Source organism: Camelus bactrianus, chromosome 14 (genome assembly GCF_048773025.1).
Source record: "Camelus bactrianus isolate YW-2024 breed Bactrian camel chromosome 14, ASM4877302v1, whole genome shotgun sequence".
Taxonomy (NCBI): domain Eukaryota; kingdom Metazoa; phylum Chordata; class Mammalia; order Artiodactyla; family Camelidae; genus Camelus; species Camelus bactrianus.
In genome coordinates, this window is record NC_133552.1 from 42,452,315 (window position 1) to 42,478,438 (window position 26,124).

At 38.1% G+C, this 26,124-nt stretch overlaps 1 long non-coding RNA gene across 6 annotated transcripts in view; it reads left to right on the forward strand.

Annotated features, from left to right (window-relative positions):
* The window catches only part of LOC123613868 (uncharacterized), a 64,320-nt gene that overhangs the window by 10,187 nt on the left and 28,009 nt on the right, over window positions 1-26,124 (forward strand). For all 6 annotated transcript variants that reach the window (XR_012511733.1, XR_006721301.2, XR_012511735.1 and 3 more), the window contains one exon: window positions 8,932-9,056. This is a non-coding gene — a long non-coding RNA (uncharacterized LOC123613868). The remainder of the gene's footprint in view (window positions 1-8,931; window positions 9,057-26,124) is intronic.

Sequence of the window (26,124 nt, forward strand, 5' to 3'; positions counted from 1 at the left end):
AATTAGCATTTACTGAGGAAAAACCAGAAGGAAAATCAGGTTTGGGTGGTGGGAGAGTCTGAGCTCAGTTTTGGACATGTTGAGATCAGAAGTTTATAGTATTTACATATACACCCAAGAGCTGTCTCAAATTAGTCAGCCAACAAACCCTGTTGAATTGTTCTTTGAGGTTTTTTTTTTTTTTCCCCATCTCTGTTCTTTCTTTTCTATTTTTTTCTTCTCCCACCATCATTGGGATTCCCATCACCTCACATCTGGAAAGTTGAATAATCTTCTATACTTCTCCTAATACTCATTCTGTATGGGACTGCAGGATTCAGCTCCTCAAAATCTGAGTGTGCTGTGCCATCATCTGTCACACAATATTTCAATGCTTTCCTATTGCCAACATAATACTTTCAAAATTGCTTACAGATAGGCTCCTAACTACTCAAACGTTATCCTACTATTCCCCAACTGAGAGTTTGCCTCAGTTGGGTTAAACCAGAACTTCAAATACAACGTACTCCTTCTTGTCTCTGCAGCTGAGCTCACGTCACAGCCTTTGCACAGCGTGAGCTTGCTTCTCCTGTCTACGCACTTGACCCTTTCACCTCAGCCCTCAAGGCCCACATCTTCCCAGGAGACCATCAGTTCACTCCACTCCAGCTCCATCTGAGTCCTTCCTTCTCTTAAAGTCCACCAGTGGCCATCTGTGCCCCTTCCATTGGCACTTATTCCCATATTGCCTTGTTTTATAATTTCATGTTCATATAATCTCTCTGTACAAGATTGAGAACAGAGATCAGGTATCACTACTTTGGTATTCACCAGAGCACCTAGCACATATTTCTACGTACAAAATAGGCACTCAATAAGTATTTGTCAACGTAAAATTTTTTTCTTTCTTGCTATCTTATCTCTGCCTGAGTAAACGAGGTTGATATGTGAAAGCAGTTGAGATTAAGCACGTAAAGTGGAAGAATAAACAGGAGACAGAGGAGATTTTGCTGAAACCTTACCATATTAAAAAAAATCATCATTAACTATTAAATCTATTTTTTAAGCATATAAAATATTCAGATTACTCCTTTCATTTTCATAGCAATTTGGTAAATGTCTATTTAAGGAGGGAAAGGCACACAGGTGCTAAAAAGCAAAATAAGAATTTAAAAAAATTGACAACAAAAATAACTTGTTTTAATCAAAAAGCTTTTTGATTTTTTTCAAGTGACTTCATAGAAAAACTAATAAATCTTAGTGTGGATCACTTATTTTGACTCCAAACTGATTTTGAAAAAAAATCTCATTTCTTTAAAAAAAAATGATAAATGAGTAAAATATTCAGAGCAAGTTTGTTGGTGTAGATAGTAATAGATTTAATTCTGAATCTAAGCTTTCAATACATATCTAAGTTTGGAGTTAGAAATGACCAAAATATGCACAAATAAAAAGGGAGAAACACTCAAACTATGATTCAATGCAGACATTTTCCATGAAATAAGCGCTGATATTTTTTATTATGGAATTAGAGAAGTCAACTTAAAGCATATTTAAGTCAACAGAAACTGTTCTAGGTAAATGAATTTAATCTTCATGGTCACTGACACACAATATAATCTTGTTTCTCTCAGGATTTTATTCTTTAAGTAACTGACTCATAAGCTCAGAAAATATTTTCTGGTACAGGTAAGTCTGAGCTTAGCATGAAGTATTCTGAATATTTCTTCTCCTCTTCAGATGAGTATTTCAAAAATAACAGCTCCTTCCTGGAAGGTGTAATTGGCTTTTGGTTAGGAATGTCTAAAAATGATTGTCCTTTTGTGGAATGTATTTTAGGGCAAGCTAGAATATACTTTTTCCATTCTCCATCCATCAAAATGTTACCAATACCTTAGGGTTTAGTTCAAATGCCATCTCTCTTATACAACTTTGCTTTATTTTGGGGCATAATTAATCATCCTTTGCATCTTTTTTTTTTTTTTTTTTTGAGGGAGGGTAACATTTCTTACATTTTTATTTCAGTTTGCCAGATCCCGTAGTTGGTGTGTATATTTGGTTTCACCCCATATAAACTAAAAATTATTCAACTTTATATCTCCCTTTATACCTTAATATACTTACATATGGTAAGTGATCTGTAAGTGAATATATTTTATTTTTAAATATTAAAAACTTAATCAACATGATACATAATTATGGTTAAAAAATAAAATACCATAGAAATATTTTAACTATATTGTTTATAATGAAAAAGCAATAGTCCCCTCTCCTCACCTTTCCCTACCCCTAATCTTGATTACTAGAAGGAACTACATTTAATTTTTAACCTTTCTTGATATAAGTTCTTCTGATGGCCACCTTCATTTCACTAAATAATATGCTTAGTCCCCTATTTCTTTTTTATTTTAGACATTTTCTATTGATTTCTTGTTATGGGAAATGACTATAATGGGAGATGCCTGGTATGGGTGATGAGGATTTTTTAAACTTAGATCTTTATCTACTTTTCTCTTATGCTTAAGTTGCTTTTCTTTCTCCAATATGGTATGTAGTTCCCAATAAAGGGAATATTCTTGGATATCTCCTTGGAAACCTCTGCCCTTTTCCCACAGTCTGCATGGTTGTTCCTCACAGTGCTGTGCCACAGCTGGCATTTTGGGACTTCTTTTTTTCAGTCTACTTGGTTGAATTTTCTGCTTTCTAAATTTCCTATTTTCTTTCTTCTTGGTTTTCCATTCACATTTTGTAGGAGTGCATCCTTAGGAAGCTTTTAAATCGGGGACATATGGGAAAGAAATTTTCCTAGTCACCCTAGAGTTTTATTTGATTTATAGTTTGTTTGTATAAAGGATTCTGTATTGAAAATTATTTGCTCTCCAAGCATTGAAAGCAATGTCTGCTGTCTTCTGGTGCCCAGTGCTGCCAATGAAACATCTTACATCGGGGTGATTCTCATTCCTTCGTAGATGAGAATCTGTAACATTCTAGAATCTTCCTATTATCCTTGGGTTTTGGAAGTTTCCCAATGACGTGTTTGAGGGCATTTTTTGTTTTTTCAGCTTTGGGATATTCTCTTCATGATTTGCTTGATGATTTTATATTTATCTCTATATCTTTACTGAGATATAATTCAATGTACAATTCACCCATTTCAAGTATACAATTCAATGGCTTTTAATATATTTGCAGAATTGTGCAACTATCATAACTACGAAATTTTAGAATTCAGAATATTTGCATCAGTACAAAAAGAAACCCTATATCCATTAGCAATCACTTCCCATTTCTCCTTTTCCCAGCTCCTGGTACACACTAATCTGCTTTCTCTCTTTACAGATTTGCCTATTCTGAATACTTCATAGAAATGGAACCATATGATAGAAACGCTTTTGTGTCTGGCTTCTGTCACCCAGCCTAATGGTTTCAGGGTTCATCTGTGTCATAGCGTGTGTCAACACTTCACTGTTATTTATGATTGAATGATATTCCATTGTATGGACATAACACATATTGTTTATCCATTCATCAGATAATGGACATTTGGGTTGTTGCCACTATTTTTTATTTAAAATAATACTGCTATGAACTTTCAAGTACAAATTTTAGTGTGAACCTATGTTTTCATTTTTCTTGGATGTATATCTATGAGTGAAATTACTGGATCATATGTCTGATGATTGTATTTTAATTGCTTAGATCTTTGTCATATTTTCTTAGTTTCCACTTTTCATAGTATCCTGCTCTTATTATTTTAGTATATTCTTGAACCTCTCTGAGAAAACCAATTGGCTTCATCAGTTACCATTGCTATATCTGTTTTCTGTCTCCCAGAAACTTGTTAAAATCTCCTAGATGCTCTTCCCTCCCTAGCCTTCCCAATCTTTTTGTTGTTTTGGGCTTAAATATGTACTTGCATTTAGCAATATTTTACCGAGGTATTATCAATCCACCATCTTGGGTTGAAATCAGTCAATCAATATGTGTTAAATGGTTATCCAATTTCCCGATTAAGTGCCTGTAAAGTGGAAGTAAGTAGATTCTTTACCTGTTTTCTATCTACTTACCTTTGTGCAATAACCATGCGATACTTTACAAAAATCTGAACAGTGGAAAACTGACCATATAGAGAAACTACCATTAACAGCAGTATGTTCGATCTAATATCTAAGAGATTATGACCATGCTTTGACTTCTCTTACATTAAAAAGAGTAGAATGAAAAGCTTCATTCTACTTCTAAAATTCTTCTAAAATTCACATAGAGTTTGCTATTGATTCATACTGCAGCCAAAGACAAATAGCTTCTTTTTTATTTCATCTACCAAATAGCACTTAGAATCTCTCCAGACTGTTGTGTTATGAACTCCCTGACTATTGAGAAGTATTAAATAAAACAAGTTTCCTGTGTTCAAACAAATCATCTAAAATAATATCAAGTAGACTTCATTTTCATATAGAGTAGGATGTCAGTCTACCCTCTGATTGCACTTGCTACCTTATCCTCTCCTGGGAGAATGTGTAAGTCTGGGGAACAGTGGTAATTCACACTGGTCGTCATGAAGGAAAGGAATTGCATTACTCTCAGGTTTTCCCATTAATTCTCTTGCAAGGAGTTTCATGGCTAGAACTGCCAGTCAGGAGCACCAATGCTCTCTACTCAGTAACTGCCTAGCACTTCAGTTTTTGAGAGAGGTGTCCCTATGAGTGGGTGGGGCCAGGTTACTTAAAGGCTGAATGACCTCTACTTACTTAATACGCTACTTGGTGGGATGTGCTTACTAGGAATTTTGCAGTGAATGGGGAATTGGGTCTGATGAATGCAGGATGACTTCTTTCTTTCCAAGAATGAACCTCAGTTTCTGCAGGGAAACTACATGCTTCTGTGCTTGGTCTTGAGAACGTTTTTATTATTCATCTTGATTTCCTCATTGGCAAATAGGGACACCTATGATAGTTTGATCAAATAACCATTGTAGCCTGATCAAACAAGGAACCTCAGAAAATGAATGCTCCATATGGCCTCATTTGTTAACACTGTTATATTTATGGGTGGGACAAACACCCCATACACACACAGACACACAGACACACACACACACACAGACACACACACACACACACACACAGTTACTAGTGCGAGGCCTCATTCCTTTGCCAGCTTTAGCATCTATCATTGCATTCCAGATCCTATATGATTTAAATTGATAATGAGTTACAGGCTTAAAATTATATGCTTTGGGATGACTCATTATGCATAGGCATACTTCTATCATCCAAGTGTGCTTCTTTTAATTAAAGGACTGGGACGCTTTTAGAGTGTGGGTCTGTTCGTCTAAATCATGGGAGAGTATTCCTTTCCTGGGTGAGCCCTGAGTTGTGTTGCCCTTAGTGTCACTTGTGGTTTTCTCCAATAAATCTCATTTCTTTTTTTTTTTTTTTCTAGTTTCTAGTTGGTATTAGTTTGATGTTGCTGGTATTTAAAACTTAAACAATCCTAAATTTTAAGCTATGTTGACTTTCCAGGAGGGCACGTCTGAACCAGGATTTCCACAAGTGCAATTCCATCCAGGAGTTTGGAGAGAAATCAGATTTGGGTGTGCTGTCTCAAGCCTCCAGTGTGTCCTAGAGACTAAATGCCTTGGCATCCCTCCTTCTTTGATTTTTCTTTTTTCTTCCATTTCTTCCAAAGTCCTCTTTCTTCTCTTTTGAACCATTGCCATGGTGGCTTTTCAGTGTATTTAAACCTCAAGATGTAAAGGCACTTTGTAGTTTCTAGAGCTAATGTCCTGTCACTGAATTGAGACCAGGTCATCTCTGCTTTCAAAACCTGTACTGATTTTCATGATAAAGGTGTTCTGTGTTGAATAAAGGGTCCCACTGCAGGATATCTAAGAACCATTGCATCTTAGGAGTCCTGGGGTTGTGAAAAATGAAGTGATTGTTTATATGAACTGGCTAGGAAAAAAGATAGGAAGAGTTTTAAATTATATAATTTGTTCATGAAAAAGGTTTAAGGGCTCGGAGTCACGTTCAGCCCCTTAATTCTACACATACGCCTCTCATTGAAGCTAACAGCTACCATGAAATCTTGATTGAAGTCTTTGGAGAACATACTAGAATGTGCTGATAGGTCGTATTCTATCACACTCTAACTTAGGCGCTTGCCAGGGCAGCATACTTCTCTCTTTGGAAAAAAAAAATTAATATTTGCTTGATTTCCTGATAAAAGGAACACTACAAAAGAATATTGCAAAACCTTGGAGGTTTGGCAGGGTTTCCCATGTGGGTGGAAAAATGTTGTTCTGAAGCCAAACTGGAATTGCTCATGAAAATATAACATAAAAAATACATTAAAAAAAAAAAAGAACCTCAATCATGAAAAAAATATATAAATGTATAAAACAACAAAGCTTATGGGCTTTACCATCATGTATTATACAAACACGATGATATATTCATGATCTTATGAAAATGGCTAACCTCTGATATTAGAGATAATTGGATTCTCTTTATTATGCCGATTTTAACCCTTATCAGATTCCCACTCTGTCTGGATCTATGTCTGTTGAGTGTTGATGTGTTTATAGCTTGCTTCTACCCTCATCCCACCTCTACCTTTGGTATATAGTCTAGCACCCTTGCTTCTCAGAAAGGAAAACTACTTAAAGCTGTAAGACATGTTAGGTTTGTCTTTATTCTTAGTTGAGCTTATGAAAAATTTAAGCACTGGGATATCCCAAGTCTAGAGCTAAAAATCTCTCCCTTTATTCCAGCTTCACTCTTTGAACTCTTACTCTAACTGATTTTCATATGTCCCCCTTTTACCCAAGCATAGCCTTTTATATAAGCTTTGGCATAGTAATGCTTTCTCCCTTATGCCACATGATAAATATGTGGGAGGGTGAACAGGGCTGTAAAAGACTGGTTAGTTGGATAGAAGTTTTAGTGTTTTCAATGAATGGTTATTTTTGGTTTTGTTTGATTTTTAGTTCAGAAGGTATATACTGAAGTATTTTTCCTTAGCATCATTCCATAGATATCTATCAGTCTTCCTGGTTATGACTATCTGTCCTTTCCATAGAACACTGCAAATATAAGGGATGTGGCTTCAGAAATTCCCTATGAAGGAAAGATGGCTAATGTAAATTGCCTTATCCTATGACATAGATCCTGGGGTTGTGTATTAATAGTGCTTCTTTGTTAGATGGCAGAGAGTCAATTTCCCCTAAATTAGAGAAGGTTTAAATTTTTTTTTTTTTTTTTTTTTTTTTTTTTTTTTTTTGCTAAATGAAGGAATGGAAAGAGAAGACGTCACAGATTAGGTTGGAGATGGTTCCGAAAAGGGCATACCATAGTTTAGCAAACAAAGGAAGTCACTCCATTCTTTTGAACTCTCTGAAATGCATAAAGAGTTCAGAGAAGGGATATATGAATGATACACAGATAAGCTGGAATACATGAAGGAAGCTTAAAGATGGTCAATGGAGAATTTAGATGGACATTGAGACTACTGGCCCAAGAGATGAGCTCAGGTTGCCATATTTGAAATGTGTTGAGGAGATAATAATTCTGTGTTCTGGTCTATTTCTGACGAGTGTGGAGGAAGGTGGCTAACATGGCTAATCTGAAATACGTTTTGGTTGGGGAGGGATATAGCTCAGTGGTAGAGCACACACTTAGCATGTATGAGGTTCTGGGGAGTGACTGTTAAACTGTATAATTCCATTTTGTTTACATAAAAGAAGGATCTAAGATGTTTATTCTGGGTGAATGGAGATATTACTTCACTGATGGAAATCGAGTCATTGAAGGGAGATTAATTTTAGGGAATAAGACTTGAAGTTTAGAGTAAGGGTGAATTTAGAGATATCGCATAAAGATCTGAAAGTTCAGAAAAAAAATCAAGAGTTGAGGTCTAGAGTAAGACACTGAATAATCATTCCTTAAATTTAAACTAATAGTAGTAAGTTAGAAAATAGCCTGGTGGCAGGAACAGAACACTCCACCAAGCAGTCAAAGATAAATTTTAATAGCGGCAAAACATTTTGCTCTGTCAATATGAGACAAAGGTGAAAGCTGGAGACTGAGGATTTGTGGAGAGCAGGAGATATGCTGAAGACATATTGCCCAGGCTTATACCAGCTGGGGTGCCAGGGAGGGGTACAGGATCATGAGCAGCTCAACGGTGTTGCAATTCTGGTAGATGCCAAATCCACAGAGATCAGAAAAGTAGGGGAGAGTGGTGGAAATTCTGTAAGATTCTGAATCAGATAGAAGGGTTCAAATCTGAATAACTATTTGAATGTAATTAGGCAAGTTATTTAACTTTTCTGAGTTGATTAAATGAGATAACATTTATGAAGGTGAAAGGTAGAGAGTTCTCAAGTGGGGAATTTATATTTATATATGTATTTGGAGAGGTGGGGCTGGCTAAAAATTGTATCTCGGGCTCATGCTTTGGGAAAAGTGAATTTCTGAAACTTTGGGAAAAAAGTGAATATAAAGACAGATGTATTTACTTATCTATTCTTATTCATTTATTTATTTTACTTTGTCTTGTTCCTAAAAGGACAAACGAAGATGGTTTGCAAATATGCATATCCTAAAAAATTACTTTGCAAGTATAGTGTACAAAGGTACCTATAATACAAGATTAAAATAAGAAATTAGGTTTAAGAAAAAGGAGGCAAAGGGAAACTAAGGTGATAGACCAGAGAAGACCCCTCAGGTGGGTTTAGAACAAATATATAGCATCATGAATTTGATAACTTGGCTAGAGACAGTGTATAAATTCGGCTTGAAATTTTAGACATAGTTGTTCCATTTGACATGGAGACATTTACTAGGAACTATCCTGCCGGCCAAAGGCTGAGAGAGGGATGATGCAGGCACATTCTGCTCTCACATCTCTTAGCAGCTTGTGTAAAACTTGGCTTAATTTGTTTTTCAGGAGCTGTTTAAGAAGGTAAAGATGTTGTGAACCTTTCATGCTGTTCCTCCACTCCTTTGCACCTCACTGACTTTTTTGGGGGGGAACCCACAGATTGAAGCCATCTGAGGGGCGTGGGAGTAAAGGTAAGAGTCCTTGGTGGTGAAGGACAGCAGTGATTGGGTTGTTCGTTCCCAGGATGGACTGGTTTACAGAGAGAAGCTGAGCAGGGGTCAGAAAGAGGAGATTGGACATCTTAGCGCCTTCTGGATTGGATCCTCATTTTGGCATCAGTATTTTGTTTGAACTGAATTGCCAGAATATTAGACACACCCGTATTTAAATATAAACATGCTTCAAGAATACATTTCTAAGCCAAGCATACATAATGCTTTGATTATCTGATCTTGTCAGTCACCCACATCTTAATTCTATTCCTGGTAGCAGTAAATGAGTGCCAGCATTAACTCACAAGATCGTATGCCTTATGTCTGCACAGCTTTAAACATTTTAAAGTGTTTCAGGCTAACTTCTATGGTTTAAATATGTCTTTCCCAAATTCACATATTGAAATCTAACCCCTAAGGTGATGATGGGGTCTTTGGGAAATGATTACATCATGAGGATGGAGTCCTCACCGACGAGATTAGTGCCCTTATAAAAGAGACCTGAGAGAGCTCCCTTGCCCCTTTTATCCCCACATGAGGGATACAATGAGATCTGTGGCCCGGAAGAAAGCCCTCACCCAACTCCACCCAGATTCTGAACTTCAAGTCCCCAAAACTGTGAGAAATAAATGTCTGTTGTTTATCAGTCACCCTGGTACTTTGTTTTGGTAGCATGAACAGACTAAGACAGTAGCTTTCTCCACATTTCTGATTCTCACGAAAACACTTTGAAAAAGACAGCGTTGGTATTATCATCATTCTCATCTCATGAATGAAGCAACATCTTTAGAGTGTTTAATTTAGTCCTCAGTTCATATTTCTGGGAAGTGGTAAAGGTAGAGTGAGATCTTTGTATTGTCTTTTGTGCATACGTGTGTGTGTGAGAAGTAGAGAAATCTGTGGGATCCTGGAATAGAAAAAAATTGACAGTAATAAAAGAAATTGGGGAAATCCATAGTTTATAGAAATGTACCGATCTTGGGTCTTAGTTCTAACAAACTAGAGTTGTTAAATGAATCTAGAAATGATGGTCATGAATCTAGAAACAAAGGAGGAATATCTGAACAATGACTCTTCTAGGAATACCTGAGTTCTACAAGAACATGAGAATTTCAGAAAAAGATACTGAATAAATGGTCAGGGACTTATGGGGAAAAAATGGGAAAAATGTCATCTAAAAACAGTTAAAAAGAACTAAAGAGAAGGCAATAGTGTCAGATGTGACATCCCACTGCCTACACGTCTACAAGTCATTCCTGGCTCACTGGACCTGCTGTTTCTTTGGCATTCTCTAGCTCTGTGAATGGCTTTACCACCACAAGTTGCTATACCAGAAACTGGAGAGTCTATCCTCTTCCTGAGCCCTCTAAGCAACCAATCACATGGCCTCTGGCCTCCTGACTATCTCTTCCATCTTTTTACTGCAAAGTTCACGCCTCCAGCATCTCTCTCTCCTGAACTGTTCCCTGCAATAGTCTCCTATCTGATTCCCTGCTTCCTGTCTTTTCCTCCTCTTTCTTATTCTCTAGAATCTTTTTTTTTATTTCCTTTTTCTTTTCTACCTTTTGGAATTTTTAAAGATAGAGAAAAATCCAAGGGAAGAGAATAACCATCATCCATATTCTAATCGCTCAGAATTAATCACTGTTGACATATTATTTATATGCTGCCAGTTTTTCTTTTAAAAGAAAAATCACTCTTTTGTTTAGCAAAACCAAAATGACCCACATTCCATACAAAGGGTTGAAACAAGATGAAAGTCACAGAGATGAAAGTTCAGAAATCACCTCTCCTCTCATGTTGCAGAAATGATCATCGCTCAGTTAGAAAGCAACATTCTCGTTTTCTCTCAGTGCCCAGAGCGAGCTTTCTAAATGAAAACCCAATCAGTCTCATTGCCATTCTGTAAAGTTCCAGTCTGATCATGAGCAAAACTTTAGGCAAACCAAACTGATTGAGAGATGGTCTACAAAACGTCAGACCAAGACTCCTCAAAACTGGCAAGGTTATGAAAAACAAACAAACAAACAAAAGATTGGAAGAGTGCGTCAGCCAAGAGATGCCTAAGGAAGTGTAATTATGAAGCTACAATGTGCTATCCTGGATGAGATAACAGGAAAAGGACATTAGTGCAAAAACAGGTGAAACCTGAGTAAAATCTGGAGTTTGGTGGGTAGTCACGTATAAATGTTGGCTTCTTAGTTTTGACAAATGTACTATGATTGGGTAAGATGTTAATGTTAGGGGAAACTGAGTGAGGGGTATACAAGGGCTTCCTGTTCTAGCTTTGTAACTTTTCTGTAAATCTAAACTTATTCCAAAAATTTTAAGAAATTGTATAAAAAAGTTATGCAGAAAGAAAACCTTTAGTGGCATCTCAGCTTTCAGGAGGAACTTTCTACCCCTTAGCTTAACAGATAAGGGTTTTCACAGACAGAGATCAGCCTTCTTCTCTCTAGTCCTATCTTCCACAAACCTACATTACATACCTTTCACTGGAGCCATTTGGAATCACCTAATCATGACATGCTTTTCCTTGCAAACCTGCTTCTGTTCCTGTGTTTCCCTTTTCCAGGTCACCTCCTTTTTTTTTTTTTTTTTTTTTTAACATAATATGTTTTTTCAAATCTGTCTACTCCCTTCCCACAGCACCACCCTGATGGAAGCCACCACCACATCTTATTGGAATGACTAAAATAGCCTTCCTGCTAGAGCTGACTCTTGAATAGCAAGGGTTGGAACTGCGTGAGTCCACTTGAACACAGGTTGTTTTCAATAGTGAGTACCACGGCACTACACGGCCCAAGGTTGGCTGAATCTGCGGATGCAGAGCTTTAGATACAGACGAGCTGCGTTTGTGGAAGGCTCGCTATAAGTTACTCTCGAATTTTTGACTGTGTGGCGGGTTAGCGCCCCTAACCCGTGCACTGTTCAAAAGTCAACTCTAATTTTCTTTTGCCCACTTTTGTCCCTCTCCAATGTATTCTCTATTCAACAGCTACAATAATCTCTTAGAAGTACAAATTTGATTATGTTTTTCTTAAAACTTTTCTTTAGGATTATCCTTTTTTTTTAATTTTAATTTTTTATTGAAGTGTAGTTGATTTACCATGTTAGTTTCAGGTGCACAGCAAAGTGGTTCAGTTATATGTTACATACATATATATTTTTTATTTTCAGATTCTTTTCCATTATGCTATTACAAGAAATTGAATATATTTCCCCATGGGCTGTCTTCGTTCTTAGACTAAAAGCCAAAAATCTCTGTGGCTTCCTTGCTGTAAAAAATCAAGGGTAGCTCCTCCATAATGGACTTGATGGTGGGTGCAATAGTCAGAGAAGGGGTTCACCCTTCCAAAGCTGTACTTTCCTTGGCACACATTTGCCCATTTTCCTTATCTGGCTAAGTCCTACTAATTATTTAATAAAAAATTCCCCTGGTCTATCTACCCCCACCCCTCGAGCACACACCCCTGGTTTCTGCCTGGTATGAGAGGAAAGGCTACTATCTTTCCATAGTTAAGAGCCAGTTGGCCTGAATTGGAAGTGACTCTATCCTTTTTTTTTTAATTTTAAAACTTTTTAATTGAAGTGTTGTCAATTTACAATGTTATGTTAATTTCTGGTGTACAGCATAGTGATTCAGTTATACATATATATTCTTTTTCATTACAGGTTATCACAAGCTATTGAATATAGTTTCCTGTGCTATACAGTAAGAAGACCTTGTTGTATATAGTAGTTTGTATCTGCTAATCCCAAACTCCCAATTTATACCTTCCCACATTCCAAGACCTTTGGTAACCATAAGTTTGTTTCCTGTATCTGTGAGTCTCTTTTGTAAATAAGTTCATTTGTGTCATTTTTTCAGGTTCCACATATAAGTGATATCATATGATATTTGTCATTCTTTGTCTTCTGTGAACATTACCTGGAGTGACTAGATTACTTATGTATTAGTAATCTGCATTTGTGTTTTAGAACTAAATCACTTGTGAGTAAAATTGTCTCTTGAGGAAATTTTAAAAGCTCAGCATTAAAAAATCTATCTTGGATAGGAATCAAATATTCAGCACAGAAAACTTGGCCATTCTTTTCTGTCCTCTTTTTTCATGAGGAGCAAACAGTTGATTGGAATTTTGGTTAATATCAGATTTGCAGGATGAGCAGTAATGTTTAGATCACAAATGCCAACTCAACAAGGTGCTGCACACGTGATCAGAATGTGCTGCATTAAGGGGACAAAGAGTAGATGTTGTGATGGTCCTTTTGGCGCCAGAAGGCACCCTCAGCAAAGTTAGGGAGAACTTTCTTCCAAAGTGAGATCAATCTAGTCACAAAAAGATTCTATCACTCTGAGATTTCAAAACAACTTTCATGGAAAGAGACTGAGAAATTGAAATCCAAGTGTGCCAGCTCCTAGCAGGACAAGCATCAGGACATACTGAAGACATTTTCTTTTGAATACTTTACATGAGAACTCGGATTTACCTGAGAGATGTGAAGAGACGTAAACCTGACTGACAAGGCCCTTGAGGGGATCTCCTCAAGCTGTAGAAACAAGAGTAATTAATTGGGCAAGATAATAGAGTCAATTTTGTTAATTTTGCAAAAGTCCAGTTTCTTTTCTTTCTCAATCAGTTTGGAGGTAATTATAAAAGCAGGAAAAATTAGATTTACAACTATAAGTCTTTCCAATTTATTGAAATATGTACTGTTCAGTGCTGACTGGGCAGCTTAACAAAGCCCAAGATTTAGAGCCACAGCAGACTATTGAAAATGCCTAAATTCTCTTATGCAGATTTCTTGTTTAAAAAAAAAGTTCACAAATTAAGTTTTGCACAAGATTTTAATAAGTATGTGCTATCCCTGAGCACATGTGGAATCATGTTGAAAATTCTCAATTGTGCCCGTGGAATTTGGATAACATGATAAAATAGAAAGATGATATATCTTTCATTTTGATAGATACACAGGGTCCTGTTTTGCTCATGGTAGGTCTTCATAGGAGACTTTACAAAAGAAGGTAGTGGGGAAAATACACAAATCTAGAAAAAACAGCAAAAAAAAAAAAAACCCACATTATTGGTCCTGATACACCAAAGAAAAATTAAAAGAATAATTATATTACTTATTAGGTTGCTATCAAAATTCAAAACCTGCTTTCCTATTGACCCTATAGAGATATCTATACAAATACACAAAGGTATAAGAACAAAGTTATTTCTGTGTGGTTTACAACACAAAATGGCAACGCCTCCATCAATACGGAATTAATAAGATACACTATTTCTATCTATACAATTAAATAGTTGGCTAGATCTATAGCATAGATATAAAAAGTGCCTATCATGTATTCATTAGTACATGCAAAAGATCTTCTTGAGTGTCAGTGAATACTAGTCAAGATGTTACAGATAAAGGACATAAAGGATCGAGACAGTCAAGGCAACAGGTCTCCTCGAGCTAGTGTGTGGAGAAGAGAACAGGGAAAATAAACAGGTAAGATTATTTCAAAGTGCTACGTTATCAAGAAATACAGTGAGGTGATATGGTAATAGAAAGTGATTGGAGAGGCTTTTTTGGTCAAGGAAGGCCCAGAAAGTGGCATGTGACCTGGACCTGCTGACTGATGGTCTCTGCAAACAGTAGAGCATGTGCAAAGGCCCTCAGGTGGAATGAGCTTGGTGTCTCCTGAACGGAGAGGGCCCACATGGCGGCCACCATCCGCAGGCAGAGAGATGCTTGGAGAATGGGTCATGGAGGGGTTTGTAGGCCACAGGGAGGAGTTAGATGAATTCTGCTGACAGTGAGTAGGAAGCCATTGAAGCGTTCCAAACAGGGGGGTGACATGATCTGATAAATGATATAAAAAGATCGCACTGGCAGTATTTGCTCGAAGAGGAAATGGAGGAGAAGCAACCAGTCAGAACCACAAGAGTCTAAGTTCAAGATGATGATGCATTTGGCCGTAGCGTGGGCCTTGGGGATGGCAAGAAGTGAATGCACTAGAATGCTCTTCTCAACTATGACGTTGCTGAGACCTCGTGCTGTAAATTCACTGCTTCCACTCCTGACTTGGAACTAGATCTGAGCTCTTCCATGGGTTCTCTCTGGAGTCTCATAGTCTCATTTTCCTCCTCCAAATATGGAGGAATGAATGAATGAATGAATATTCCCAGGTCTGCAGTATCTCTTCCTGGGGGCTGTTGCTCAGATTAAATGGGATAAAACCTGTGAAAGCATTTGCCAAACTGCAAAAGTGTTATACAAGTATCTGGTATGATAATGATGAAATCAGAGAGGTTCCAGGGGGAAAGCACCGGCCCAGCTGGGCTGCCGGGCTGCTCCTTCCCGGGTGTCACAGGGGTGACAGTGAGTACCTCTGTGAAATCTTCTAGAAGGCAGTTTCCCTACAGAAAGTGGACAAAATGCACCTCATAACCTCAATCAAGGCATAGCAGTGAGACAAAGCTGAGGGAGGACAAACTAATTAGTAATCACAAAACAACTGGCTGCCAGGTAAGTGATATAAATAATAAAATATTTTCCAGCTGGAGTGATTTCATTAGGTCGGTTTTCTCTCAGGGCTTTGATGCTTCCTGCTTGTGAATTAGTCCCTTTGGGGGTGACTGTCAGGTATGAGGGGAAAATTCAGGAAGTTCTGGACGCCCAGGTTTTTAGGAACTTCTAAGTTTCTTAATTAATATGTGGGAAATGGCTAGAAACTTCGAGGAACGTAGTTCATTCCCTTCACACTTTAAGAACTACAAATTCAGGACAGGAAGGAGAGCTTCATTCTTAGGTAAAATTGCTGTGATCATAAACATATGGTATGAAATATGGGCATTCAGGGAGACTTCTGGTCAATATAATTTTTGACTGCCTTCAAGCAGTAGATATAGAATGAAATTGAGTTCATGTTTGACAACCAATATAGAAAGTATATGACCCCCCAGCCCCCGCCTTTTGAAGAGGAGGGCAATTCCAGTTTACCCTGGTGTGGAGGATAACTTTCATATAAAGGACCAGATAGAGATTCCTTAAAAAACTAAAAATAGACTTACCCTAAGATCCAGCTATCCCACTCCTGGGCATATGTCTGAAGGAAACTCTAATTTGAAAAGATACATGCACCCCAGTATTCATAGCTGCACTATTTACAATAGCCAAGACATGGAAGCAACCTAAATGTCCATCGACAGATGACTGGATAAAGAAGATGTGATCTATATATACAATGGAATACTACTGAACCATAAAAAAGAATGAAATAATACCATTTGCTGCAATGTGATGGACATGGAGATTGTCATTCTAAGTGAGGTAAGCCAGATAGAGAAAGAAAAATACTGCGTGATATCACTTATATGTGGAATCTAAAAAAGAGACACAAATGAACTTATCTACAAAACAGAAATAGACTCACAGACACAGAAAACAAACTTATGATTACCAGAGGGGGAAGGGGGTGGGAAAGGATAAATTGGGAATTCAGGATTTGCAGATACTAAGTAATAAATATATAAAATAGATAAACAACAAGGTCCTACTGTATAGCATAGGGAACTATATTCAATATTCTGTAATAGTCTATAATGAAAAAGAATATGAAAAGGAATACACACACACACACACACACACACACACACACATAACCAAATCACTATGCTGTACACCAGAAACTATACTTCAATTTAAAAAAAAAGAAAAAAATTCCAAGGGCAAAAAAAGAAAGAAAAAAATAATAAAGCGCCAGATGGTGAGAAAGGGAAGAAGAATCTGTAGGATCAATAATGATTTCTTAATCCTGAAGCCACACATTCTAGTCATTTCTTCTGTAAAAGTCTAATTGACGTCAGTGACTTCGACCATTCATGCTCGTTGCCTTTGAGTTCAGTCTTATCTTGATTTCATCATACCACCCACCACCTTCCTCCACCTTCAAACAATGGCCCCATCGAGCCAGTTCTGAGCATGCCCCAGGCTTACTTTCCTAGGGGAAAACTGAGCATTACCTCACTTCCTGAAAATGTGTCCAACAGAAACAGAACACTTCTCTCTATGAAAAGCAGACAGCAATATTAGCATTTGCCAATTTGGTGATTTGCTCACTTCAAGGACTACGGAATGTTTGTAGTGGGGCTAAATGTGTACCAGTGTAGCCTTTGGGAGGCTTTTTTGTTTTTTGTCTTTTATTTGCTCTGGTCTATATTTTTAGCAAGTGAGAAATAGTGGTCTTCCCTTATAAAACAGATACGCGGTCTGTACAAAATTAACATGATTTGGCATTCACTAGGCCAAATGAAAGTTGTGAGTGATGAAATATTTCAACTCACAGGTATTTTATGGGACATTAACATATCAAGTTAGAAGAATGTTCTTTGTAATCCAAAATATTGATTCATTAAAAAAAAAAACTTGATGGAATAGAATTGTTCCTAAGTTATTATTGCTGTTCCCATAAAAATATTTTCTGTTTAAATTCATAACAAACGTTCTGAGGAGGAGAAATGTCTTTTCTATGTCCCATTTAACAATCCAATAACTTTGTTTTCAAAATCTCATTTTATTCCAGCTGGAAGATATACGATCTTGTTATACAAAACAACCACTTCATCACTACAGAAACTTATTATTGGAATTTATGATGATAATGTTCCAGAGAGGGTGTAAGGCATAAAATTTATCAAGTTTAAACTACATGACATGCAGCTGAAACTTCATCTTTGGGAGGGTTAGATAGACATTCCTTCAATAAAGTGATAAACACAGTTTAGTGTGAAGACATCTACCGCCATTTGATAGAAATGTGAGCATTTGGATTATTCTGTAATGAGACTTTTAAATGTTTTAATAATTATGACCCACCCTAATTGCATCTATCTAATAAATGGGAAAAGATAGAACGTGGGATAAAACTGTGGGTGTGTGCTTTGTAAAGGAGAAGTGTCATTGAAGTGCAAATACTGAAGTTGGATGTGTGACCTTGAGAGGGTCACGTGACAGGTGACTCCGTGGCAACCTTCCCGAGACTCTGCTGATATTATCACACAAGAACATTCCTGACCCAAGATATTCCTGTCTCTAGGTCTTTGAGATACACTTCTTTCTAAGATTTTTTTTTACTTCCTTTCCTCTGTCCTCTTCTGACAAAATCCTAGTAATAGTTCAGGTCTTGAGCTGGTCAGCCCTTCCTCTGGGAGTGGTCCTGAGTACCCTCTGACCTCTGGTGACTAGGTTGGGCTCCCTGCTTTGAACTTCCATTTCTCCCTGAGCTTCTCCATGAAATTTATTACTGTTTCTATTCTCCAAACAAAACCAAAAATCTGTCATGTCAACATTCTATACTAGCTTTTTAAAAAAATTCTTTTAAAAATATTTTATTTATTTATTATTGTATTATTTTAATTATTTTATTGTAGTGGGAGGAGGGAGGTAATTAGGTTTATTTATTTATTTTAGAGGAGGTACTGGGGATTGAGCCTAGGACCTCAAACATGCTAAGCATGTGCTCTACCCTTCCCCCACCTGCCAATATTCTCTATCGAGCTTCTAGCACAGAACCTAGGGTACAGTAGTTGTACCCCATATGTTTTATGAATTGAAGGAAGAGATTTTCATTTCGTATAAAATTAATCATGGTTCCATCATCACCAGGCTATTAGATATTAACTCAACACTTGTTTAGTTGGAAGATGGATAGTACAAAGAAGGAAAAAAAATACTCTTCTCAGTTTCCTAATGATGTCCCATTAAACTGTTGCTTGGTGGATACACTCATAAAGATGCTAAGTAAAGTCTAGGAGTCTTAACGGGCAGTTATAAAACCATCTTTCTTCTCTTTTACCACTGCTTTCTCTGTGTTGACTCATTCTCAGGTGTAATCTCCCTGCCTAGGGGCAAAGCTGGCCCCAGGTGGCTTACATGGTCTGTACAGGGTAACGACATGAACAACCCCTATAGCCCCGATGGGCACCACTGGGGTCACACATCCATCCCAGGGTCCCTTGTGCAGCCACAAAAGTGTGGAACTTTGGCCATCTGAGGAGATGCTCCCACGGTGTGGGAGAGGAAAGAGTCTCACAAAAAGGAAGAGTGTTACCAGCAAAATGGGGAAGAGGGTGTTCAGTGGGCAGACAAAAACCTGAGCTCCCATGGTTCTCTGTTAAACAAATACTGTACATCCTAGAAAATCATCACCATTGGCCCTGATCAGGCATCCAGATTTTACTCGATCAGTGTAGAGGATGAACTTCAAACATCTGCTCCCTTTCAGGTATTGACTCTTTACACAAAATATTTGTACCAAGGTCTAAAGGTACAAGAATGAACAGGACAGACAACGGTCCCTGCCCTGCTGGGACTTACAGTCCAAGCAAAGAAACAAATATGATCATTAACACTTGTAAGAAAGGCGACCAGGAAGACAAACTTGGAGGTCTCCATGGAGTAACTCTCTCTCTCTTCATCTTTCTAAGTGTCATCTAATATAAGGAGGCCTCCCCTGACTCTCCTACTTAAAATTACAATCTTTTCCATCCTTTTTCTCATAGCTTCTCTGATCTACATTTTTATCCAGTAATTCTTGACTCCGTCCAGAGTTATTTTCCTTGTCCAAGCAACCTTCACTTCTTACCTGAATTACATTTACTCGTTTTTTCCTCACCTGCCCATGTCCCTCCCAATCCTGTCCCCACACAGCAGCTCTAGTGCTCAGCTCAGAAGTCATTCTTCTACAGAAGCCTGGAATGGCTTCCCACTGTCTCCGAGACAAAACCCTAAGTCTTCTTGAATCTGCCAAGACCCTGATCATCTGCTTCTTCTGCTCTTCTTGCTCCCAAAAGCCTCTCTCTTGCTCACTTCTCCACGGCCACACTGACCTGGGTGTAATGTCTGGAATGCACCAAGCTGCTCCTTCTAGAGCCTTTCCTCAGGTTCCTCCCCTGCCCCCTGCACACCAGGTTACCGCCTCTTCATGTTTCTGGTTTGTCTAGATGTCACTCTGGCACAAAGCTCTTCCCTGCTCATCCCCAACCTGTGACCCCGGTGACATGCTCTCACTGTACCTTGTACTTTTCTTCAATAACATTAGCTGCATACTTGGATAACTATTTTTGAATGTCTCTTTGTCTCAAGACTGTGATCCCCATGAGGACTGGGATGATATCTGTCTTATTCACTGACTACTCAGAACCTGACTGTAGGAGATTAATACGAGTGTACTGGCTGATGTAATGAATTAAATAGACCAGCTGAATCAAAACACAATTAGACTTGCCTTTTAGTTAATTCATCATTCATTTATAGACCTTTTATAATCACACCCATTCTCTCTCATTCTTTCTGCTCTTTTGCTTTAACAACATTATTTTCAATTTTACTATACTTTTTCAGCCTCCCCTAGTAGCCTTTCTTCATCCATTTGCTTTCACGATGATAATATAATATCCTATGTTAGGTGTTCTCAGGGCCACCTCTGTCCACAAGAAGTGATGGTGCTGTCACTTCTGCTTCCTTTCTGCTTTGGCGGCAGGGTTATTCACCGGTCTGGACCATTTCCTCTACATACATATGATCGCATCGTTCCTATTCCAGAATAGACAATGGTTTTTATTTTATTTTGTTTTTTAATTGAAGTATAGTAGACTTACAATGTTGTGTTAGTTTCTGGTGTACAGCATAGTGATTTGGTTATACACATATATCTATTTCTTTTCATATTCTTTTTCATTATAGGCCATTACAAGGTATTGAATATAATTCCTTATGTTATACAGTAGGTCTTTGTCATTTATCTATTTTATATATAGTAGTTAGTATCCACAGATCCTGAACTCCCAATTTATCCTTGCTACTCCCTTTCCTCCCTGGTAACCACCAGTTTGTTTTCTATGTCTGTGAGTCTGTTTCTATTTTGTAAATAAGTTCATTTGTGTCTTTTTTTTTTTTTTAAGATTCCACATATAAGTGATAGCACATGGTATTTTTCTTTCTTTTTCTGGCTTACTTCACTTAGTATGATAAACTCCAGGTCCATCCATGTTGCTGCAAATGGTATTATTTTATTCTTTTCATGGCTGAGTAGTATTCCATTGTATATATTGACCACATCTTTAGTCATTCATCAATGGACATTTAGGTTGCTTCCATATCTTGGCTATTGTAAATAGTGCTGCTATAAACACTGAGGTGCATGTAGCTTTTCAAATTAGAGTTTCCTCTGTATATATGCCCAGGAGTGAGATTTCTGGATCATAGAGTAAGTCTAGTTTAGGTTTTTTAAGGAATCTCCATACTGTTTTCCATAATAGCTGCACCAATCTACATTCCCACCAGCAGTGTAGGAGGCTCCCTTTCCTCCACACCTTCTCTAGCATTTATCATTTGTAGACTTTTGAATGGTGGCCATTCTGAACAGTGTCAGTGGATGGCTTTTCAATGGTAAGGAAAGTAATGCCCTCTGAAATTCTTGGTTTTTAATAAATAGCTCCCCATCCCTGCAATTAAGGGAGAACCTTGACAGTAGAAGACATTGTGTAACTGCAGGACCACTCACTGGGATGACTTAGGCAACGGTGTCTTTGAGAGGGTGTGAGACCTTCTTTAATGAAAAAACCAGGCCAGGGAGAAGGTGAGTGCCATGTAGCACAATAAGGCTAGGGTTATACTTCTCAAGGAGAAAATCAAAGTCATTTTCAGCAGGTGGAATGAATATTCCTCACGGAGGTGAGGTTGGAAGTGCTTTAGCTTTAGCAGCCCTGGTGCACAGGTGGCGAACTCACCAGCCTCCTTCCCCTTCAGTGGGACTGGGATCTGCATGTTCCCCTCAGAAGGGTCAGTATGATGTCCACTGATACTCGGCTGAGATAGAGGAATTGGCTAACCAAGATGGGACTAGGACTGTGGAGAGGGTGACATGTCCTCCAGCAGGGGCTAGGAGGGCTGACAGAGGGGACTGTGGGGGGACGCAGAGAGGCTGGACAAGGAGCTGGCCTTGTGTGGCTTAGTTGAATTAGTTACATGAGACTCAGCCATCAGCCGGGACACTCAGCTTCACAACCACCCCACCCAGCATGGGATGAGGCCCCATAACACAGTTGTATGTGACTCTCCCTTTATCCACAGAGCACGGTTGAACGTGAACCTGTGTGTCAGAAAGGGCCAGCCCTGGTTACCAGTGAAGGGTTTCTTAATACAACCATAGTTGAGGTGAATCATAGCTTTCCTCAGCTTCTCTTTTCTTCTGGTGTAATTTTCATCCTCTTGTTTCTGAGCTGATTTCATCATTTTAATCTATTTTTCAGAATTAACTCAAATTTCTTAAAAATTTCAAGTGAGTTTTTGTTGTATTTTATATTTCATGCCAGGTTTCTATCTTGGATGCACACATGTCACAAACCACAAAACCATCATAGCTGACTGTGAGCCATTGGACCCATTCTTTCTCAGAAGGAAGGCATGTAGGTTGGGCTCCCTGGAGATCAGTGGGTAACTCTTCTGTTTTTGCAGCTCCGTTGTCACATTTGAATTTTTGAATGGAAGTGTCTGTGAGAAGGTGGTTAGAGAAAGAAACCCTTAAAGTGATTAAATGTTTCAATGAAAATGTTTTTACTCTAGGATCTGAAAAAATGAAGAAAGGACAGTTAAATGGAGTTCACAGTTTAGGAGAAAAAACAGGCTAGAATTATGACCAGAGGGGGCCTTATGTAAGTTGTTTTTTGCTTATTTACTGTGGGGAGTAAATGATGATTTTAAAATCTCTTTGATGTAAGTGACTTTTATTTAGCTAAAAGTATTGCACATCTTATTTCATATTTGAGCACATGTTTAAAACTTGATTTGTGGTAAAAAAAAAAAAAGCATTTCCTCTAGTGTTATTTGACATGATGGTCTTTGGACAAAAAAGTGACATTTTGTATTTTAGTCCATTGGAGGACTGAGAATGTTGGCTAACTCTCCTTATTTGGAGAACAGGAAGTGGTCTAGCATTGAGATCCAAAAGAATCAAATTTGTTTGATGTTACCAGTAGTGACCTGCCTTGATGTGGCTTTTTCAGATGTAACTGAAACTAAAAATTGTGACATCCAAAAGTGGTGGGGGAGTTTGAGGAACATTAGTCAGAACTTGTTACCTGAAATTTCAGCCTCTGAAGTCACTGTTCCCAAGGTAAATGTATGATCTTACAGAATCTCTGCAATTATGATTACCTGAGGAAAAGGTTTTCCCAGAAGACCAAGAATTAATTAAAACAACATTTTGAGGATGCCTTCTAAGCTGTTCAAATTTCTTTGTTTGATCTCTGTAGCCACTGCACCTCATTTCTAGTCTTTCTACTTCTTGACTGAATAAAAGAAACACAATTTGTGTTTTCTTGATGCCTGCATCAGCATTGTCTGATGTTTGTTAAGTCCTCAACTCCGCACTGACCAGTAGAACCCAAACTTCAGAAGCTGTATTTTTTAAAATTAATTTATTTTTATTGAAGTATAGTTGGTTTACAATGTTATGTTAGTTTCTAGTGTATAGCAAAGTGATTCAGTAGAAAAAAATATATATTCTTTTTCAGATTCTTTTCGATTATAGGTTATTACAAGGTATTGAATATAGTTCCTGTGCTATGCAGTAGGACTTTGTTGTTTATCTATTTTATATACAGTAGTGTGTATCTGTTAATCCCAAGCTCCTAATTTATCCACCCCCGACTCCTTTCCCCTTTTTCTATGTCTGTGAGTCTATTTCTGGTTTGTAAATAAGTTCATTGTATCACTGTTTTTTTTTAGATTCCACATATAAGTGATATAATATGATATTTGTCTCTCTCTGTCTGATTTACTTCACTTAATATGATAATCTCTAGGTCCATCCATGTTGCTGCAAATGGCAATATATCATTCTTTTATGACTGAGTAATAGTCCATGATATGTATCACAACTTCTTTATCCATTCATCTGGGAAGCTGTATTTTGAACAAGCTCCCTATGTGATTCTTTGGCATCCTAAAATTTCGGAGCCACTGGTCTGTCATATGGAAACCAATAGCCACACACACAATGAATGCTTTAGTTGATACTGATGTTATCATCTTATTAGTTTTAATGAAAACCAAAGCCAATTATTTAAGACACTGTTACTGCCTGTTTCTGCTTATTTAAATAATTCCTTATAAAGAATATGACACCTCAGAATAAAAGAGAAAAAACACTGATTTTAGATTCCTCTCTTCTTGAGCTTAGAATATTCTGGACCAGTAGTTCTCAAACTTAGCACTGCATCAGAATTACCCAGAGATTCTGACTCTATTAAAACACAGATTGCTGGCCCTCATCTGCAGTTTCTGATTCAGTAGGTCTAGGTTGGGCCCTGGGAGTTTACAGTTCTTACAAGTTCCCATGTGTAGTTGTACTAATGTCTGCTAGGACTGCTGCAGCAAAATGCCACAGACTGGGCGGCTTAAATAAAAGAGATCTATTTTCTCACAGTTCCGGGGGCTGGACGTCTGAGGTCAAGGCGCTATTAGGGTTGATTTCTCTGAGGCTCTCTCCGTGGCTTGTGAATGGCTGCCCTCTTGCTGCTTCTTCATATGGCTTTTCCTCTGTGTGTGCACATCCCTGGTGTCTCTTTGTAGGTCCAAACGTCCTCTTCTTAGAAGGACACCAGTCCGATTGAATTAGGGCCCACCCTACTGGCCTCATTTTAACTTAATCATCTCTTTAAAGACTCTCCAAATACAGTCACATTCTGAGATGCTGGGAATTAGAGCTTCAACATAGGAATTTTGGGGAGACACAATTCAGCCCATAACACATATAATGCTGAGGCTATAGGTCCAGGGACCACACTTTGAGAACCACTCTCTGAACTTGACTGGTAAGATGGAAAAATGACTTTTGAGATGACGTTTCCCCATCAGGTTAGACAGTTGGCTTTCTACTCTTTCTAGCAACTGACTTTCTCTGATGATCTTTTCTATTTCTGTTTTAATTACTATCCTTGGCAGATAATTTTCCAGTTGGCAGTCCATCTCTCTCTGTCTTCAGTGACTTCAAGTCCATGTCAGATACTGTCACTCATGCTATGCAGCCCAGGCCCTGGGTGCAGAAACTGTCTTTAACCATACAGGCTAGTCATGTTTTATCAAAACCAGACTGAACTGGCTAGATCCAAGATGGTGGGCAAAGTAGGCGAACGGTCGCTGCTTTTCTCATTATATGCCCATTATGATATATTCCTGCACTAAGATCTCCTCCCCACGGGAGCCATGACCTGAAGGTCCTGACCATACAAGGACAGAAAGAAGGCATGGATCCAATTCCTAAAATTCTCCACTTTTTTTCCAAGAAATGAGATGATGTCAGACTCCACCCCATTCTTCCCCTTTGAATTTTCGCTATAAGAGCTTTCCTTGATCTTCTCAGGGAGAAGGTACCTGTAGAGCTTCTCCATTCTCTGTGACCATTGAATAGAAGCCTGTCTGGCTTGCACCAAACTCAGTTTTGTTAATGGCAGCGTGAACCTGAATGGGAAGAAACTCTCTAACCGAGCCAGGGGGGGCTTTGGTTCAGCTAGGGCCCCAACAGGGGAGCCTCACATCTAATTTGGTAACAAGACCAACGTGGCTGTCTTGCCAGCAATGCATGCTTATGTACTCGGATCAGAGCTTATCTGGGTTGTACAAGTTGTATAGTTCTGCTCTTCCTCTTGCATCTTGTGTTTCCATTCCTGCCATCACCACCGACTAGACACTTAAATGGGACCATGGGATCATATCTGACATTTTTCTTTGTTCTGCTCCCTGTGCCTCGTCACCAAATTGAGCAGCATCTACCTTTGCATTTCTTTGTCCCCATCACTTCTTTTATTTCCCTTGCGTCTAGCTTTTTTTAGGTTTCATTAATTCTTCTTGAATATTGCAATAGCTTTCTAGCCAAAATCCCTTCTTCCAGCCTTTCTCGCCTTTAATGAATCTATCTAAATCTATCTACTCTTGCTAGAGTAATCTTCCTAAAGCCTAATTCTAATCAAAAACATTGAGTGTTTTCCCA